This window comes from Anabrus simplex, chromosome 4 (assembly GCF_040414725.1).
Source record: "Anabrus simplex isolate iqAnaSimp1 chromosome 4, ASM4041472v1, whole genome shotgun sequence".
NCBI classification, from domain to species: Eukaryota; Metazoa; Arthropoda; class Insecta; order Orthoptera; family Tettigoniidae; genus Anabrus; species Anabrus simplex.
The window spans coordinates 374,225,372-374,246,981 of NC_090268.1; the positions used below are offsets into that span (position 1 = coordinate 374,225,372).

General features: G+C 41.5%; 1 protein-coding gene across 1 annotated transcript in view; it reads right to left on the minus strand.

The window, feature by feature from the left end:
• The window catches only part of alpha-Catr (alpha-catenin related), a 503,757-nt gene that overhangs the window by 243,103 nt on the left and 239,044 nt on the right, over positions 1 to 21,610 (minus strand). The gene's annotated exons all lie outside the window — the stretch shown is intronic.

Below are 21,610 nucleotides of genomic sequence, written 5' to 3' on the forward strand. Positions count from 1 at the left end.
GAAAATTTTTGTCCGTTTTGCTCTACGGTGCATCGTTTTCGATATATTTAACATTTTGCATTTAAGCCCTAAATTTAATGAATCGAACTAGCAACACACGTTAGCCTCTAAGCTAGCTTTCTTCATAAGAGTAGCAACCATCTTGCGCAAGCACCCTTAAAGCGTCTCATAAGGAGTTGTGTATAGCGGCCATCTTGTGTCCGCCATCTTGCGCAAGCATCCTTAGGGCGTCTCAAGCCATCTTGTGCAAGGACACTTAAGCCGTCCCATAAGAGCAGTCGCTATCTTGAGCAAGCATCCCTAGGGCATCTCATAAGGAGCCATGTATAACTGCCATCTTGCGCAAGCATCCCAAGGGCGTCTCCTAAGAACCTGTGTATAGCAGCCATCTTGCGTAAGCACCCTTAAGGAGGCATGTATAGCCGCCATCTTATGCAATTAGCGTCGAGAGAGGGCTGCTGTAGAATTTCTCTTTTTAAATTATCCACCACCACATTTCAAAGGTATCTAGCTAAAGATGGCAGCACTGTGGATGACAGGTGACGAATTTACATCTACTACGATAAAGAGGGCAGCACGGTGCTCTCTGGATTAAAGATGGCGGATGACAGCTGTCAAAAAAGCACATGGCTTTGTTTCCAAACAAGAGCACGTGGAATTTGCCGCCACCACATTTCAAACTAAAGAGGGCAGCACTATGCTCTGTTGATTAAAGATGGCGGATGGTAGCTGTCAAAAAAGCACGTGAGTTTGTTTCCAAACAAGAGCACGTGAAATTTTTCAATTTGCCGCCACCACATTTCAAAGGTATCTAGCTAAAGATGGCAGCACGGTGCTCAAAGATGGCGGATGATAGCTAACAGAACTTTTCAAATTGCCCGCTACTACGTGCTTAAGGTAGTAGCCATAAAGAGGGCAGCACGGTGTTCTGTGGATTAAAGATGGCGGATGACAGCTGACGAAATTGCCCGCATGATAGCAGCACGGTGCTCCGTTGATTAAAGATGGCGGATGACAGCTGTCAAAAAAGCACATGGCTTTGTTTCCAAACAAGAGCACGTGGAATTTGCCGCCACCACATTTCAAACTAAAGAGGGCAGCACTATGCTCTGTTGATTAAAGATGGCGGATGGTAGCTGTCAAAAAAGCACGTGAGTTTGTTTCCAAACAAGAGCACGTGGAATTTGCCGCCACCACATTTCAAAGGTATCTAGCTAAAGATGGCAGCACAGTGCTCTCTTGATTAAAGATGGCTGCTGTCATGTGGAATTGCCTGCCACCACAGGTATCTAGCTAAAGAGGGCAGCATGGTGCACAAAGATGGCTGCTGTCAAAAAGCATTTTTCAAATTATCCGCCACCACATTTCAAAGGTAAGTAGCTAAAGAGGGCAGCACTGTGCTCTATAGATTAAGGATGGCGGATGACAGCTGTCAAAAAACACGTGGCTTTGTTTACCTCGCGCTAGTTAGGTTAAGTTGGTAGCACTAAGGTTTAGACCCGTCAAGATGGCAACACTGCGGATGACAGGTGACGAATTTTGCATCTAAAGAGGGCAGCACAGTGCTTTGTGGTTTAAAGATGACGGATGACAGCTGTCAAAAAAAGCACGTGGCTGTCAAAAAAACACGTGGCTTTGTTTACCTCGCACTAGTTAGGTTAAGTTGGCACTACTGAGGTTTAGGCCCGTCAAGATGGCAGTACTGAGGTTAGCGATGCGTTGTTGTCTGTCAAAAAGCACGTGGCTTTATTTACAAATCTGTCAAAAAGCACGTGGCTGTCAAAAAGCACGTGGATTTGTTTATCTCGCGCTAGTTAGGTTAAGTTGGCACTACTGAGGTTTAGGCCCGTCAAGATGGCAGTACTGAGGTTAGCGATGCGTTGTTGTCTGTCAAAAAACACGTGGCTTTGTTTACCTCATGCTAGTTAGGTTAAGTTGGTACTACTGAGGTTTAGGCCCGTCAAGATGGCAGCAGTGAGGTTAGCGATGCGTTGTTGTCGATGACAGCTGTCAAAAAGCACGTGGCTTTGTTTACAAATTCAAATCTCGCGCCAAAATTCAAATTTCCCGCCATAATTCAAATTTCCCGTCAGAATTCAAATTTCCCGCGCCGCGCGAGGTGGAGGAGGCGGCAGAACTCTCCCATTATACTACTAGTGGGTTCGAGCCCCACTGTCGGCAGCCCTGAAGATGGTTTTCCGTGGTTTCCCATTTTCACACCATGCAAATGCTGGGGCTGTACCTTAATTAAGGCCACGGCCCCTTCCTTTTCATTCCTAGACCTTTCCTATCCCATCGTCGCCATAAGACCTAACTGTGTCGGTGCGACGTAAAGCAAATAGCAAAAAAAAAAAAAAAAAAAAAAAAATTAGGCCCGATATTTTATGAGGGCACAATAAACAATGTGCGTTATAGAGATGAAATCCTTGACCAGTTCTTTGATGAACTGACATATGCAGAACGTTTTTCGGCATATTTTCAGCAGGATTCTGCCACAGCTCGTACAGCTGAGGCATCAATTGCTGAATTACGCCGCGTGTTTGGTACGAGGATCATAAGTAAAAATCTGTGGCCCCCTCGTAGCCAAGATTTAACGACATGTGATTTTTATTTGTGGGGAACGTTAAACAATGTAGTTTATGGGAACAACCCTCACACCCTAGACGAACTTAAAGACAGTATAAGAGCTGCAATTGCACCCATCAGTGCTGAAGAACTTGGTAGAGTAACCGAAAACTTCATTAGGAGATGCCAATTTTGTTTGGCAGCGCATGGGGAACATTTTCAGCATAAACTGTAAAAATGGTGAGTAAAATGCATGATAAATGCATGATAATGATTTTGAGCACCGTATTCTGCCGTACGTACGCACGCGCGGTAGCCGGTAACTGAACCGTCACTGGCGGCCAAGATTGAGCGAGAAAGTCCCTGCCAAGCATAAATAAAGACCCTGTACAATTGAATCATCTTGCAACTACTAAACAATACAATATTATGATGAAAAATAAAAATAGGAAAAAATAGCAGAACGATGATGATGATGAAGAAGAAGATGAAGATGATTATTTACACAATTATGACATGATTAGCTAATTTCTATTAACCTTGGTAATAACAGTGAGATTATATAAAGTCCATAGTTTGAGGAAGGCTGAATCTACAATATTCCAATAACATACGAATAACAATTTAGGACTTCATCTACGTATTACTTAGTGGACAGCGGTGACAAAGTTGCCTCAAACTAGCAGGTGAGGCTCCTCTGACAGAGACGGGTAGTGTATTCCGTCGTGCCGAAGAAATAACAAATGAGTTTGCGTATCGTGTGGTGCGGTGAGGTGGAATAGATAGGAGTGTATCAGATTTTGAACGTGTTCCGAAACTGTTATTGGATGAGAGGTGGTGAAATTGACTGTACAAGTAGGGAGGTGAGCATGAGGAAAGTATTCGATGAAGAAGGCATAAAGTATGAAGATCACGGCGCTGTTTGAGTTTTAGCCAATCGAGTTCATCGTAGGCAGGTGTAACATGGTCAAAGTAACGTAAGATCACATATATAGCGAACCGTTCTGCGCGCGTTGTAGTTTGTCGTTAAGAGTAGCAGTCAGGTCGTTGTACACGGCGTCACAGTAGTCGAAATGAGGTAATACCAGAGTGCAAATGAGGCGTTCTTTTAGTATTTCGAGGGGTATGGAAGAATTGGTAGAAAGAAGACTAGCTGCTCGACTAAGTGGTATGTTCCGAGCTGTCAGCGGAGAGACGGCGTGGAATGACATTAGCAAACGAATAAGTTTAATAATAATAATAATATTTGTTTTACGTCCCACTAACTACTCTTTTACGGTTTTCGGAGACGCCGAGATGCCGGAATTTAGTCCCGCAGGAGTTCTTTTTACGTGCCAGTAAATCTACTGACACGAGGCTGACGTATATGAGCACCTTCAAATACCACCGGACTGAGCCAGGATCGAACCTGCCAAGTTGGGGCCAGAAGACCAGCGCCTTAACCGTCTGAGCCACTCAGCCCGGCACGAATAAGTTTGAGTGGCGTCTTTAAAAGTAGGAAAGATCACGATATGAAGATAAAGTTGGAATTCAAGAGGACAAATTGGGGCAAATATTCATTTATACGAAGGGGAGTTAGGGACTAGAATAACTTACCAAGGGAGATGTTCAATAAATTTCCAATTTCTTTGAAATCATTTAAGAAAAGGCTAGGAAAACAACAGATAGAGAATCTGCCGCCTGGGCGACTGCCCTAAAGGCAGATCAGTATTGATTGATTGATTGATTGATTGATTGATTGATTGATTGATTGATTGATTGAAAATGTGTTGCGGAATCTTCTGAGTTAAGTGTCGCAAATACTTTCCTGGAGATGCTGGTAACCTGCTGCTTCCAAGAAAGATGTTCGTCTATCATAACACCGAGATCTTTGACAGATTCACTGAAATCAATGGGTGAATTTTGTAGGTAGAGTTTTGGTAAAGTGAATTTGCTTGTGGTTTTTGAACAAAGCCGAGGATGTGAAATTATTATAGCTTGAGATTTTACGTTATTTAATCTAAGTCCATGCATGTCAGTCCAGATATAGATTTCTTGTAAGTCTCTATTGAATTTTTTAAATTTCAACGGTTAGTCTGATCTCATGCAAAACTTTTAATGCAATTATGATAAAGGTTTTCGTGGCCGGTATAACTGCCGGTAAAAGTGTCTTCCACACTATTATGCCGTGGTCTCAGACGGCATTCCGAATAACATTCTTTAAAATTAGTTTTTTACTATTTTGATTTATGTCACTCCGACACAGATAGGACTTATGGCGACGATGGGATAGGAAAGAGTTAGGAGTGGGAAGGAAGCGACCGTGGCCTTTATTAATCTCCCGACTGCAAGCGAATAGATACGTGATCTAAACCGCACGGCCACTTGCTCGGTAGCTTTAAAATCCGTAAAACATGGTCTAATTCTTGATACTTTTACTTCACTCCCCAAGTTCTTATTTCCTAATACATCTCACCTTTCACCACGCATTTTTTTACAATCAATTCTTGCGAGGCTGTTTCCTTATATTTACTGACACTGCTGCTTGGTTTTTCCATGTTGAATTCTTGATTTAATTTGTTCACGGTGCATTCTATCCATTAACACCTAAATACACTATTGTATTTATTATCTGGATGTTTATTCCTCCAATTGTTCATCTCTCTCCTTGAGTCCATTGCTATCTTTCTAATAAATCATTTCTGTGTTTCCCAAAGTTAAATTTTAATTTTCCTTCCTAAGTATTCTTATAAATAACTGCTTCTCATGTAGTTACGTTCCAAATTAGTGATCCGATTTTCTCCTAAGCAAATTTGACTGTTCCCTTCTTCTTAGGACACCGTCTCCCTACGAAGGTTGGCGATCCAATTGATTATGATAACTCGTGAAACAGTGGCTCGAAAGCTTCCAATGAAAGTTCGTCTATATCAGCGGCAGAGATATTTAAGCCAGGAATTTCTCCGTCCCCCCACAGATCGTTTTCCTTTAATTTCTCCCCCCCCCCCCATATCGCTCACCTCTCCTGATTTGCCCGATGTACCTAAGCTTTCGCGCCTTGATGGTTGTTAGAAGCTCCTTTTTTTTTCTTATTTAACAAGTTGAGGACTTCCTCACTGGCCTTCCTTTCTACCCAGGATATTCAAACCATTCTTCTGCACATTTCGTAAGCTTCAGTCCATCTCCCCAGCAAAGGACTGAGCATCCAGCCTTCAAAACCAGGGAAAACATAGCATCGCAACATGCGAACTCGGAGCTGAAGGTTGAGATCTCTACTGGAGAACAGGGCCCTAATACTGTTGATAAATATTTGGCTTGCCCAATTCTGGATAAGACTTCATTCTTGAGATCGCAAGGTTCAGTCACTATAGTCCCAAGATGTTTGAAGGATGACACTTGTTGAAGTATTGTGTTGTTGATGCGCAGGGAGGCCTCCTTAGGTGTTTTCGAAAATACAATCATGAACACATGAAATACAATTCATGAAAGCACCGAATGCTGCACTGATCCTTACAATATTATTAATAATAATTTGAAGATCAGCAAGGTTACTGGCTTACACAACGGTATCATCGGCAAAGCCGATGTTATAAATGCCATGACCTTTTATCCTGACCCCATACCTCAGCATGGTATAATGCAGAACTCGTCTAGTCATCCCATGAGTTCAGTCCCTAGTTTACAACATGTTAAGTTGCCAAGCCTTCAGTTGGAATGTATTTGGAACAAAACAACATTATAATCCGGGAAGGAGTGGAAGATTAATCACCGCACGATCAAACACGAAATGGGGAGTGAAAGAGAACCGTATAATTGTGATTGCGTGACACAAGTGTTACAAGACTCGAGTGGAGATTTTTGACTTGTTACGACCGTTGTAAATCACAAGAATATTTGTGATCTGTGTTGGTTAGCTAGAGAATGTTATTTCTGGGCGTCACGCCACTACTTTTCTGCGAAAGAGGGATGAAAACACATAGCATGGAGCTACCAAAGCAACATTCTGGAAAGGGTGGTGAAGCTCGCGAGTAGTGATGGATTTTCCAGCAAGACTCAGTGCCTGCCTAGAAAGTCATGTCAATACTACAATGTGCCAAGCTGAGTGGCCCTGACGGTTGAGGCGCTACCCTTCTGACCCCAACTTGGCAGGTTAAATCCAGGCTCAGTCCGATAGTATTTGAAGGTGCTCAAACATGTCAGCCTCGTATTGGTAGATTTACTGGCACGTAAGAGAAATCCTGCGGGACTAAATTTCGACACCTCGGCGTCTCCGAAAACCCTAAAAATATAGTTAGTAGGACGTAAAGCCAATGTGCCCGCTATCTACGTTGTTTGTCGAAGCTCTGACCTTAATCCATTGGAATGCCGCTTGTGAAATATTTTACAGGAGAGGGTGACATATTTTACAGGAGAAGGACTACTCTAAATCCTATCAAAGTATCCAGTGCGTAGAAGCAAATTTGGTAAAGGTAGAAGCCTCAATACTGCTAAAACAATGTTATCAGGTCTACTGATTTTGCAGTAGATCATCTTTATTACAATAAATAAAAATTTTCTACTACTCAACCAAAAATGCTTCTTTATAAACCACTCAGGTGGTGGTGGTGATGGTGATTTTATGCTGAAAATAGAAAAAGGAGCTAAATATACTATTTTTTAAGCTCTTGTAGCATATTTTAAAAATAACTTTCCAAAAAGCAATCAGCCATTTCAAAGTTGAAACAAAAGCCTGTACCTTCACTGAAACCCTAGAGCCTACTCACTCTGGCTACATTCTTGCCCGCTCGTTGACCTTCCTCACATGTAGAACAAGGACCTTCGACACATTTCTTGACCACGGCCCGTCCTGTTTTGCCTTACGACGCCGCTCTTAACAATGGAAGCTCCCTTCGAAGGATTACAATCTGTCGGCCAGATTTCTTGAATTATCTGAGACTCTTGTCTCGTAAACAAACATGTACTAGTGTTATAAAATGTGCCAAATTACCCTTAAAGTTTAACTTCGTCGGACGTGATTTTGTATTAATTCTGAGATTTGGAATGTCACAACTGATAATGTGGGACTCATTAGTACACCTCACCGTCACGGGAATTTTGACCAATCAAGGACCGATTTTGAGAAGAAATAATGTCATTTTCTGTACAGATCACTCGCGTAAAACACAAAATAAGCTTTACATAGGTAACTGCCATTGTATTGAGTTCAGTTCCGGTAGAAAGTCATCAAGTCATTCGGTTCAAAAGTAGGTGTTATTAAACATTATTTCAATTTGTAATGCTATACTTTTTCAATGTAATGCAACTTGTAATCATATAATGTGAGTAAAGAGTTGAAGAACAGACTAAAGTACAAACACGAGTGGAGAAAAAGAGGAGCAATTTAAGTGACTGGTTACAGTTGAATATGAAGAGCGATGGCTTAGCATTTTGTAAAACTTGTGGCGAAATCCCAGTGCTATTCATTTGACGTAACGAATTCGATACTGAAGAAGGCTTACAATGACAAATATGACAGCGAAGAAGTTGCTCGAGGCCGGCCGTGATTAAGAGCTGTTCTTTATTCAGTGAGTACCTGCCTACATTTTACGTATTTTAACTAATTTATTACCAGCTCAAGCGTTTGAAATGGCGCCTTCAGCAGATTTGATCTTCATCTTAACATCAAGAAGACAGAATAGTTTACAATCCAGAGTGACGATTTAATTTCGTGTGGCTATTTCTAGCCGAGTGCAGCCCTTGTAAGGCAGACCCTCCGATGAGGGTGGGCGGCATCTGCCATGTGTAGGTAACTGCGTGCTATTGTGGTGGAGGATAGTGTTGTGTGCGGTGTGCGAGTTGCAGGGATGTTGGGGACAGCACAAACACCCAGCCCCCGGGCCACTGGAATTAACCAATGAAGGTTAACATCCCCGACCCAGCCGGGAATCGAGCCCGGGACCCTCTGAACCGAAGGCCAGTACGCTGACCATTCAGCCAACGAGTAGAGTGACGATGATATTGAAATAAATGGTGAAAGCCAACCGAAGACCGATATTTTCCGTTACTTAGGATCTCATTTATGTAGTAACACCAACATTAACGTTGAAATGCGAGCAAGGATAAATGCTAGATGAATGCGATAGAGGGAGGAACGGGAGTGCTCTGTGACATGGAAATGCCGATACTCCTGACGTCGTAAATATGCCGTACAGTTGTTCGCCCAGTGGCTATCTACGGAGCTGAGTTCTGGCCAGTTACGAGACGAGTAGAGCACAAACTTCACGTTACGGAGATGCGCATGTTGCGTTGGTCGATGGGAAACTCTCGCCTTGACCACATTACAAACGACGCTATTCGGAGGAAGATTGGCATCGCCCCAATAAATGATAAAATACGTCAGAGACGTCTCCAATGGGATGGCCACATCATGCACGCAGCACCTCACACCTTCTCCGACACTGCCTACCACCTTAATGTCAGCAGAATTCGACCAATTGGAAGGCCAAAACAACGATGACAGGATGCCATTAACGCTGACATATGGGCACTCTACCTACAGCAATGTTTTCGATCGCGGGAAATGGCGTTCCTTCATCCATCTAGTGGGTCCTACACCAGTAGGATAAACGCTTAGAAGAAGAACAAGAACAAGAAGAAGAGTTTGAAATGAATTAGTATCTGTCCAAAACGGTATTTTGTAAATGGAAACTTGTCAGTTTTATTATCTGGAAATTCTTCTTCAACCTGCTGCCTTTTCATAATGGAATCCTTTGCTTTTACTGGTTGTGCTGGCAACACTTCGCTAGAGGTGGTGCGTGCGCCAATGTACAAATGGGCGGATCGTTTGAAGCAGTGTGTCACGCTAAAGAGTGAATATGTGAGTAATTTGTGTTTGGTATTCTAAATGTGGTCGGTAATGAATACATAACACATATGCACTTGTTGTAGCTGGCATTTCTCTATAAACAAGCCGGCTTTTTACTAAGGCTAGTCATACAAGGACCCGAGCATTATCCAGTGCGTTCAGTACCCGGATACCCGTTGATTGTCATTTTGCAATCTTATGATGAGAAAAATGAATCAAGACCAGGTCTTTCTAAATGTTCACAAAGTAACTTAAAAAGTAAAGTTAGTGTTCTAAAATGCATTGCATCTCATGACACGTGAGTACCGATGTAAAAAAAAAAAGTGGTTACTTTTTCTCCCGCTGAAATGGATAATTTCACTATGAAGAATAACTATGTTCCCCCACCCCGTAAATGAGTTGAAATAATTGTATTTTAATCGTAGACTATAATTTAGTCTTCAGGATAAATTCTTTTATTCGAAGAAATATTATTTAGGCCGACACTTAACTGATGGCCACACTTTAGATCTTATTAACAATAATACGGCTTAGTGGGCTAAAACTTATACATTGCAACTAGTGGACGAATTTGCTGATAAATTGAGTTGACTATTTCTAAACAGACTGAACACAAACCAAATTATTTTTACAAAAGAGATGCATACAATTTTAAATTTTAAAAATAGGAAAATGTGCGACCCTCAGTTTAGTCCCTTAGATAATTTCGGTTTCTATGTTAATAATGTAATTTGCTTTACGTCCCACTAACTACTTTTTAAGGTCTTCGGAGACGCCGAGGTGCCGGAATTTAGTTCCGCAGGAGTTCTTTTTACGTGCCAGTAAATCTACCGACACGGGGCTGTCGTATTTGAGCACCTTCAAATACCACCGGACTGAGCCAGGATCGAACCTGCCAAGTTGGGGTTAGAAGGCCAGCGCCTTAACCGTCTGAGCCACTCAGCCCGGCTCGGTTTCTATGTAAAGAATAATTAAATCTCCCTGTGCTAAGAAAACTGCATTTAGTGAGAGAAAGATGGTAGAGCAGAGACATTAGTAATCTCGAACGGGGAAGGGAAACAATTGCATTATCAGGATACATTTAAGCACTGGTAATGTGTGTAACGGGTACGCGGGTATTTCCGCATATAGTTCCTCAATCGGCGACAGAACTTATGGCGTAACTAACCAGTACATATTCGCATTCTTTGCACTGCATTCAAAATGTAATTCGGCACGTGACGTGTTACTTAAAGAAAACTCTCAGGTCTCTGTAAATCTAACAGCAGGTTCTAGTAGTTTACGACTTATAAGATTCGATCTCAGTATGGTCCATGTACCGGGTCGCAGATTCAGAGAAGATGTAGATCATAAAATTTCAAAGCATCCGGGAGACAGTGGGTTCGAATCCCACTGCCGGCAGCCCTGAAGATGGTTTTCCGTGGTTTCCTATTTTCACACCAGGCAAATGCTGGGGCTGTACCTTAATTAAGGCCACGGCTGCTTCCTTCTAACTCCTAAGCCTTTCCTATCCCATCGTCGCCATAAGACCAATCTGTGTCGGTGCGACGTAAAGCCACTAGCAAAAAACTTTCAAAGATTATATAGTTATAAGTACCTTGCGCTGACAATTCATATTTTTGTATGTGTGCTGTGAGTGTTCATTGCACATGGAGGATGATCACATGTTCGTACAACAAAAATCAATTGAAAATAGAAAAATAAAAAATAAAATAAAGATTCTATACAACTCTGTGGGCACTCTTGCGTCTTTATAGTAATATGGTGGAGAGGAAATTTACGAGATATTTTAAAAGTTTATATTCACTTATTTAATTTAAACTTTGATCAACGTAGTAGTTCTCGCAAGCATAATGAAGTCAGGCCAGCCTTTAGTAAGCCACTGTCAGTTCCGGGTGTTCTGAGATGAAATTCACTAATTGCTGTGCGCTCTTAAGGATCTCTCTCTCCCTCTCTCTCTCGTGCTAAGGAAGTGGAATGGAATGCTGGAGTTTCGAAATGGGAAGAGGTGAACCGCTGGATGAGTAGGATATCAGTACTGTATTGTTAGAAAATATGAACTAAGTGCTACCAATGTTAAAGTAGAAGAGAATACTCGCCTCCCCCAGTTACGGATCGCCAGAAACTGAGGAGAGAGTAGGCCTATTCAGTTTATTGGCAATTAGGAATATACCTATTACAGCCAAAACAAACGAACAAACAAACAAACAAACATACATGCCTACATAATTTGAAATACACTACGGAGGGCGGTGACTGAAGTAGCGAGCCTATTTACTTAGTTAATAGTTTGTTTGATTTTGATGGTCAAATAGGTGTAATTCTTTTATGATTTCTGTAGATTTGATTTTTTTGACTGTGTGTAACAGATAGCAATCGTTTTCCTTTTCTTTGGACGCCGACATTGCTACTGAATTTGTACGAGATACATTACCAACTATCACGTCTGCATCGCCATTGTTGTGCTTATGTTATGTCGTCAGTTCATATGATATTTGTTCTTGATTGCTTACGGTGTGCAGATATGAGTGTTCTCTCTCGCTTTCTTTTATTTTTACCTTGAAAGTTATTTTATTTGACTTGGACATCTGACTCTTACGTTCATGTTTTTACCGATCTCCTTTGTCGCCAAGAATAACACACTCCGAAATGTTCAACCAAAATTAGCCATATTCTCAGTCATAAAAATACCATACTCAGATGTATTCCATGGCCTATTAAGAAGCCGATTACTGCAGGAGAGCAGATTATTTACTCTACCAAAACACATCCTCCATGGCCTTCACCAGTCCATCTGAATCTACCCTAGAAACGACATACTTAAATGCCCTCACTGCGATCAACGGGGAGTAAATATCCACATTAGCGAAGTCCATTCCCAAATACACCGAATAATTATCACAGCAAGACACAAAGGTGCAGAAATATAACCCATCAACGACATTTCACCAACCACTTCATCAGTTCGGGATAGTAATTATTGTTTTTATTTTTTATTTTGCTAGGGGCTTTACGTCGCACCGACACAGATAGGTCTTATGGCGACGATGGGATAGGACAGGCCTAGGAGTTAGAAGGAAGCGGCCGTGGCCTTAATTAAGGTACAGCCCCAGCATTTGCCTGGTGTGAAAATAGGAAACCACGGAAAACCATCTTCAGGGCTGCCGATAGTGGGATTCGAACCTACTATCTCCCGGATGCAAGCTCACAGCCGCGCGCCTCTACGCGCACGGCCAACTCTCCCGGTATAGTAATTATTCTCCTCCACCATTTAACCAAAGTTTCGATAAGTTTGATCAAGCTTTACAACTCTCACCGGGGTACGAAAGGGCTAGGAGTGGGAAAGAAGCGGCCGTGGCCTTAATTGAAGTACAGCTCCGGCATTTGGCTGGTGTAAAAATGGGAAACCACGGAAAACCATTTCCAGGGCTGCCGGTAGTGGGGTTCGAACTCGCTATCATCTCCCGAATACAAGCTCACAGCTTTGCGACCCTAACTCGCTCGATAAAAGTAACTACTACTTCTCCGATCCTGTACATGAATTCACATCTTTTTTGTCCAAAGCTATAGATAGTTTTCTTGGACCTAAGCATCCTGCAAGGAAATTTTACGAGCCAACAAAGAAGAAAGGAAATCTAAACATCCAGAGATAGTATGAACAATCCTCTAAACTCGTCGATTTGGGCTCCGAACGCTACCGTTTGAGTCCCTCAGTCCGGGAGTTAAATTAATTGATCTCGTATGTAATCTCCCCCAAACCATTTGCATTACGTGTCCCAACCATACAGTACGTCAAATCAATTGCACAATTAGCATGTTATCTCCTAATTCCATTTGTAGCTCTTCCAACATGTTCACTCCTCATTCGGTCATTCTCTCATTGATCTCCCTTCCTTGTACTCGCAGGGATCTTCATTAACTATGCCTGTTGCCTCCGGACAATAACATATCTTGAACCCATCAATACTCGCTCTCGCAAACACAATTGACCTGAATACTGATATGCGCAGCGGACATCACGAAGTTTTATGAGTTTGTGGCAGGTAGTCAATTTTATATGGGAAGAGGTAATCTGATCAGAAAAACCTTATCTATATAAAATAAAGTGGAACGCAACAGAGAAATCAGATTGAAAGCTTTGTTACATAAAACCCTATTTCCCTCACTATTCTACCATTTTTTCGGCCTCTTGCCTTCTCTTGAAGAATGCAATGTATATACATTTGTCCTGTGACACATGCTAAAAATGTTTCTAATAAAGTGTGCCATTTTTGTGGCTTACCTGTCTTAATTATATGATAAAGTAGATAAACAAGTACAAATCGCAAAGTGTTTTAAGGAAAATGCATATCGTCGTTGTCGGGACAAAACCTCCTATGTGATAATTTTTTTGGAGATATACTGACCCGCAACACATACATTATGAAGAGCGAGAATGCTTTGACATTATTCACACAATATTGCACCTTAGATGACAGAACCTTACAGGCCAAAGTTCTAAGCTAAAATATTTCACATAGGAGGTTTTGTCCCTGCAGCGACGATATACTATAACTAATTCAATGGGCCATCTTACACAATAATATTAATGAGCAGGTGAACCACATCCATCCCCTCCTTTATATTATACGACCAAAATACATTCAGCAAGATATGCAGGCAAATTTTATCATGATTCATTTAACGTTTGTATTATTTTGATTCAGCTGGGCTGGACAGCTCAGGCGGTAGAGCAATGGCCTTCTGAGCTTAAGTTGGCGAGTTCGATCCCGGCTCAGTCCGGTGGTACTTGAAGGTATTGGAGTTATTCATTTACCATGATTCCGTTGAAAAATATGGAAGGTCTAGAGAAAAAGGTGGTGATGATGATGATGATTGTACCGGGCGGTACACCTCCGCTCCGCTAATTCAAACATTGCGCCAGTTGAAACTCCTCTACTGGAGGAAGCCTGAACTTTAACTACAGTGTTAATTCCCTAGTTTCTCAGAAGATGTCCCTACTTGTAAATTTTGAAGTGTTCTGAACGGTGTCGTTTTCGATGTATTTTTTTTTTTGCCTGTAGTAAGAAGTGTGAACATTCTCTTCTAGATGGCACTACTGAAGGACTACAAGTATGCACCCTAGTGCGAAGTAAAAGAACTGTGTTTTTGGAGAAATTTTGTGTTCATAAGTTTGTTCTTTGTTAAATTTCTTTCAGTCATTGTTTAGGTTGGCTGTATAACCCTTCACTTTCCGCCAGTTTTGAATTCGACCAATGAGTAATTTCTGTAATTAATTTTCCACCAATCCTGGTTTTCTTCTTCACTTCTGACATGTAATCTTTTGGTCGTCCAATAAAACGCTTGTGGACGGGTGTTCTTATTCTTGAAAGGACTCGAATGTACCACGAGGGTATATAAACTGCTGATTTTCGGGTCTCCGGGCCACTTCAGTAACACCTATCATTGTGTAAATTATGTAGCAGGGGGCGGGAAGCGCCTATTTCTTCGGGCAGCAGTTCAACCACCAGGTAATGGCCGTTTTATAACTTATTTTCTTGCCAGCTCAGCAGTTTAACCCTCGGGGCGGGTTCGAAACCTTTTCCATGTAACTTTCCTCTAAAATGTAAAAGACTCTTGATTTAAATTCTGTCTTTTTAAACTACAAATTGGGATAGAGAGTGCCTAACCCTCTCGAGCTCCCACTCATGTTGTTTTGAGGTGACTACGTTTTCATAACTGTTTCCCTTCTACTCGTAATGTCATAAAATTTTCTATCGTGTCACCTCCGTAGAATGGGATTAGCCCTTGCATAAGTGGCCTAGGGCCAAATTAGGTTTTAATAAAATGTATTAGGAGTGTAGTTTCGCCTCCTCTCAAGTTGGTATTTTTGGAGGCCATGTAATTGACCTGTTTCTTTACTTAATAGGCCTCAGTAGGTTGGGTATTTTTACCCCTGTTTTAATATACTTGGAGGACAGCTTGAAAGTAGAGTTTGGTGTGGCCTTTGATAGGCTTGAACTTTGAGAGCGAGTTGCTCTTTCTTAAAATTTGGTTTCTGTATGCCTCGAGGAGGCTTTACAGTGTAAAGGGGAGCAAGTGCTCCTAGGCATGATTGGGGTTTTCTGCCCCTTTGTTAAACCTTGTATATAAGTAAGTTTGGGCTTATTGCTCAAGAATTGTGTGTCTGGCCCTCGGAGCCCAAATCCTGTAACAACTGTAATAAATTGTACATTCTCGATTTGTTGCTAGGCTACTGAGTACCTGTTATATTTGTTATTTCTTGATTTTGAAAAAGAAAATATAACCTTGTTAAATTTTAAATTAACTTTAATTTCGTAAGTGGAGACCTGTTCATCCCTGCACCTTCTTTCACCTCTAACTACCACGGAGAACTCCGTAACAATGATGATGATGTTTGTTATTTAAAGGGGCCTAACATCTAGATCATCGGCCCCTAATGGTACGAAACGTAATGACAATTTTAAAGTGTTAAATCATCCACTTATCAGAATAATGGATGGATATCAATTTAAAACAATCAGTACATCCGAACCAGAAACTATCATAAACAACAGTATTACTGACCAAGCGACTGCTTCTAAAGCACAATCCTGAATCGAGGATGCTTGTTGCCTAAAGGGGTCCAAATCCTGGTCAACGGCTCCTCATAATGGTACTTATCGCTAGTAAGGTAGAATTATGGTATTTGTCATGTTGCGGTACTAATCAAACGTAGCAAAGACTCACAGTGTTGCACACATTATGGTACTACTCACTAGTATTGTACCTATGTCGCACAGGTAACGCAGACCTATGGTGTTTCTCACCTAATGGCGCCACTCATAGACAACGCAAACCCATGGTGAAACGCAGACCTATGGTGTTTCTCACCTAATGCCGACCCTTGCAGAAAAACAGTACCCCCACAACTCTTGACGATTACCGCCCTATTAGTATTCTCCCTGTACTAGGAAAAGTACTGGAGAAACTAGTACACAAACAAATGACAGCCTATCTCTTACATCATAACTTACTCGACAGATATCAATCAGGGTTTAGATCGAACTACAGTACCAGCACAGCATTAGTAAAAGTAACTAACGACATTCAGCTAGCAATGGATAACGGACAAAATAATGACAATTCTTACTCTTCTCGACCTTACAAAGGCATTTGATTGCGTAGATAAAGACATTTTACTAGCTAAATTAGAAATGATGAAATTTTCTAATAATGTATTATGCTGGGTACGTTCCTATCTCAGTGGACGTAAACAATGTGTGTCAGTGGGAGACAATGTGTCTAGGTGGCGAAATACTGAGATGGGGGTAGCACAGGGTGGGGTGTTATCACCACTTCTGTTCTCCCTATACATGAATGACCTATCAGAACAACTGACGAACTGTAAATATCACTTATACGCTGACGATATCCAATTGTTTATTCATACCAAGCCGAATGACATACAAGAAGCAACCATGAAATTAAACGAAGACTTATTTAACATTAACGAATGGACTAGTAGCCACTGCCTGAAAGTAAACCCATTAAAATCGCAAGCCATCATAATAGGATCTAGAAAAGCGCATGCCAAGTTAGAAAGCATCAACGTACCGGTTGTCAAGATCAATGAAACACCTATAGCACTGAAAGACTCCGTTAAGAACCTTGGAATAATTTTTGATAAGTATTTAAGTTGGTCAGAGCACGTAACAAAAATGTGTCAACGTGTATTCGGTTCATTACACTCACTATACAAACTGAGAGATTTTCTACCTGTCAAAACCAGGAAACTGCTCATTCAAGGACTAATACTACCAATATTGATTATGGTGATGTAGTCTATAATAACATAAGTTGTTCACTTGGTTCTAAACTTCAACGGGCGCATAATGCCTGCATTCGATTCATTCTGAATGTTCCGCTCCATTCCCACATCAGCCCATTCCTCCATCAGCTGTCCTGGTTAAGATTATGTGATAGACGTAAATACCATGCTGTTTCTCTTCTTCACAAAATACTGCGAACAGGTAAACCACATTATCTGAGAACAGATTTCAACTACCTCTCTCCCTCAAGCAGAACACCCTCAAGGTCATCAGTACAAACCCTGCTGTCCATCCCCACTCATCACAGTAGTACGTTTAACAAGTCATTTATACCGGGGACCATACGTTCCTGGAATTCTCTCCCGGCTGAAATTAGAGACATAAGCAACCTAAAGCTATTCAGAAGAATGTGCTGGAAATTTTACCTACACTCAGATTGATTTACTCTTAGAAGTACCCTTAAATTTTAGATTATTAAGTTAAATGAATAAAATGTCAATGTAAGGTTAGAAACATTATAGTTTATATTTTTCGAGATATAGCTCTAATAATAGTAATTATTATAAATTAATTTTAAAATGTTAAAATGATTTTTATGATGCTTTACATTTCATACAAATTACATTTCACATTAACTTTAAATTATAATTAACTTATTTTTTAAGTAGTTATAATGTTCAGTATATTATGTTTATACAGGTGCATAATTATATGGTTTGGCATAATAGCAGGCTTCATAGCCTGAGCCCCGCCATGTACAGAAAGACATTAATAAATAAATAAATAAATAGGCAACGCAAACCCGTGGTGTTCCTCACCTAGGTGTACTAATCACGGGCGCTGGTATTCCCGTGGTGTTCCTCATATAGTGGGTACTAATCCCAGGCAACGCAGATCCACGGTGTCGCTCATATAGTGGTACTAATCACAGGCAAGGCCCAGGCGCGAGGTGTTTCTCACAATGGCACTAATCACGGGTACTGGAAACCCACAGTGAAACACTCTCTGTTGCTACTAATCACAAACCTATTGTGTACCTATCATAGTGGTACTACTCGCAAGTAAAGGCGACCCATGGCTTTCCCCGCGTGATGGTACTAATCAAAAGTAGTTTCATAGTTCAAATTCAATCATCCCTTGGTCGCCCCTTTAGTCGCCTCTTACGACAGGCAGGGGATACCGTGGATATATTCATCTGCGTCCCCCGTCCACACGGGGTAGTAGAGAAAAGGGTGAATCCCCATGTACATATAAAATGTTCCCTACACCTATCTTATTTACAATATTTACATAGTTTACAAAATACTTAAATATTAGGCCTACTGTACAAAGTATACGTGTATACGTACATGCTTAATTTCTTTTCTTCCTTTTTTGCTATTTGCTTTACGTCACACCGACACAGATATGTCTTATGGCGACGATGGGATAGGGAAGGCCTAGGAATTGGAAGGAAGCGGCCGTGGCCTTAATTAAGGTACAGCCCCGGCATTTGCCTGGTGTGAAAATGGGAAACCACGGAAAACCATCTTCAAGGCTGCCGACAGTGGGGCTCGAACCCACTATCTCCCGATTACTGGATACTGGCCGCAATTAAGCGACTGCAGCTATCGAGCTGCTCGTTCATTCTGTCTATCGAAAGTCAGCTAATCGCTTAGTCATTGAATCATTCCTATAGTCGCATACTTCCTTTCACTCCACGAATATCATTCACCAACACACTCACAGACACATGCAGCATTTCCATTAAATTACATGTTTCTTTATATTATTTGAAATTTTGGAAAGAGGCACGTTCTTGACATTCCCTGACAGCAAGTTCCATATCTTTGCGGAACGCCAATAGAAACTCTTCTGAAAGGCAGAGGTACGAGCGAAAGGCGGACAAAGTGTAACTCCTTCACCTTTCTGAGCTGAGCGATGAACAAACAATAGACGCTGGAAGGAGTCAAATTCTATCGAGGCAGAGGGGGATTTCCGGAGAAAGATCGGGTCAGTTTGGCTATTGTCTCAATGGAAGGTAACCTTATTGGGTGGGAAGGGGAATGACGATTAACATGCCTTCCGGCACGGCCCTGTACTCTCTGCAGCTTGCTCATCAATCAATCAATCAATCAATCATTACTGATCTGCATTTACGGTAGTCGCCCAGGTGGCATATTCCCTACCTGTTGTTTACCTAGCCTTTTCTTAAATCATTGCAAGGAAATTGGAAATTTATTGAACATTTTCCTTGGTAAGTTATTCCATTCCCTAACTCCCCTTCCTATAAACAAATATTTGCCCCAATTTGTCCTCTTGAATTCCAGCTTTATCTTTATATTGTGATCTTTCCTACTTTCAAAGACACCACCCAAAACTCAATCGTCCACCGATGTCACTCCACACCATCTCTCCACTGACAGCTCAGAACATACCACTCAGTCGAGCAGCCCGTCTCCCCTCTCCCAAGTCCTCCCAGTCCAAACCATGCAACATCACTGCAACGCCACTCTCTTGTCGGAAATCACCCAGAACAAAACGAGCTGCCCTTCTTTGGATCTTTTCCAGTTAGCGAATCAAGTAATCCTGGTGAGGGTCCCATACAATGGAACCACACTCCAGTTGGTGTCCTACCATAGACTTATGTACGTCATTTGCTCAAATACGTCAGCCTCGTGTCTGTAGGTTTACTGGCACGTTAAAGAACTCGTGAGGGACAAACTTCCGACCTCTCGGCGTTTCCGAAAACCGTAAAGATAGTCAGTGGGACGTAAAACAAATAACATTATTACTTTGAGTCAAAGCACCTGCATTGTTTCTCAGCATGAGGGTATCTTGTGATTTTTCAAAATAGTTTTCCACTGGGTGAAAAGTTCTCAGACTCGCGTACCTACGCTGTGTTACTTCAGGGCCCAAATTTCGAACTCCCAGGTGGGCCTCCCCGGGAAGTTAAAGAAATCTTCGAAATTTCCAGAGATCCTGGTGGTATCAAGTACTCTATTTCACGTTTCTAAGATTCCTGGAAGTGCTTCATTAATTCATGTCTAGTTTCATCTTTATAGCTACCTTCACTCATCGCTGAGTGCTGCCTCGGGTCGCAATTCTTTATAGATCTCTGGAAGTAATTTCTGTTGGTATGAAATCAAGTACTTCATTAAACTTTCATACTCAGTTCTCGCAAAAATGAGGGATCAACGTCTTCAATTTGTTTTTTATAATAATTCGAGATGCTTTCCATGGTTTCCCATTTTCACACCAGGCAAATTATGGGGCTGTACCTGAATTAAGTCTATGGCGGCTTCCTTTCCACTCATCGTACCCAAACGACCTATCTGTATCGGTGCGACGTAAAGCAAATTGTAAACAAACAAACAAACAAACAAACAAACAAAAATCTTAGTGTTTGTTTCATCATAGAGGACCCGCTGTTTACCTAACATAACTTCCCCATAGGACTCTGTCTTTGGCATCGCCAGGATTCACGCCTCGAGGGAGCCTCCAATTCTTAGGGGATGTCTTCCACACATGGGTGACTACAGGGAAATGAAATACTTCCCGCAAACAAACACACAACAGCATGGCAATACATACGTATCTAACTAGACTGATGGTGGTGTGGTGGTGGTAATTATTGATTTGAGAGGAAGTCCAACTGGGTAACTATCCTCACTGAACACTAATCAGAAGGGAACGAAGAAAAGGTCCAGTCCTTCGAAGGATTTATGTATCGGCAAGAGAAAAGGAAGGCCCTAAAAATGAAAGACTCCTAAGCCTAATGCCGTCGGGGTCTGAAGAGAGCAGGAGTTGAATAAATAGCGAACCTCTGATTACTACGATCAATTATTTCTCTGTGTTACCATTTATGCTTTCATGGCCCGCGTACGGTGATCCATCTGGTGACGAATGAACGTACCACTTCCACTTCTATTATTAACGTCTAAAATCAAACCTCATTCTTGGAGAAGTCTTTCTCGTGGACAGTCGAGATTTTCTTCTGAAGACTCATATCAAAGTTCTGTATGAAACGTAAAGAATTTCACCTTATTTTCTTGAGACGGCGTAAGCCCAAAAGCCTATGCCATGTCCATTTCTGTGTGTGTTTAATAGGGAGACCAAACTGGTTCCATATTGAAGAAAAATGTCGGGACACGGAGGAGCTACTTGCACCCAGCATCAAGTCAATCACTTCTATGTCTTAAAATTTGTACCAGAGGCGTAACCTTAGGGCCTGCAATGCAGGTGGGCTCGGGCTGAAAGGGCCCTCAGACTTCCCCAGATAAGTAAATAATAGTACATCATGCAACAAGCATATAATGGCAATAATTAAGAAACGACTATGTTTATAAAACGAGCGAAGCGAGTTTTATCATTTCCATACGAGTGTGTCAATTACCATTATAGGCGAGTTGCATACGACTGTTTATGCTCGACT